Source organism: Hemitrygon akajei, unplaced genomic scaffold, assembly GCF_048418815.1.
Source record: "Hemitrygon akajei unplaced genomic scaffold, sHemAka1.3 Scf000060, whole genome shotgun sequence".
Lineage (NCBI taxonomy): Eukaryota > Metazoa > Chordata > Chondrichthyes > Myliobatiformes > Dasyatidae > Hemitrygon > Hemitrygon akajei.
In genome coordinates, this window is record NW_027331946.1 from 3805250 (window position 1) to 3805532 (window position 283).

Below are 283 nucleotides of genomic sequence, written 5' to 3' on the forward strand. Positions count from 1 at the left end.
CATTTTTTTTAGTTCTATTATTCATCTTCTTCATACTGTCCTAGTTCATGTTAATCTAAGTGTGCTCGAGTGAACATGGTGTTATTTAAAAATTGCTATTTTAGTTTTTATTTTTCTTTGCATATTTTCCAGATCCGTTTCAGACCAGGATATTATACCAAATGAATACGTCAATAGGGGCACAGGGAGTGTTTAGTATCTTTGTTATATTTTTACTGTTCAGTTCTGTTTAGAAGATTTTCTTCAGTCTTGACGTAAATTCAGATTTTCTTTGGGCTTGAAG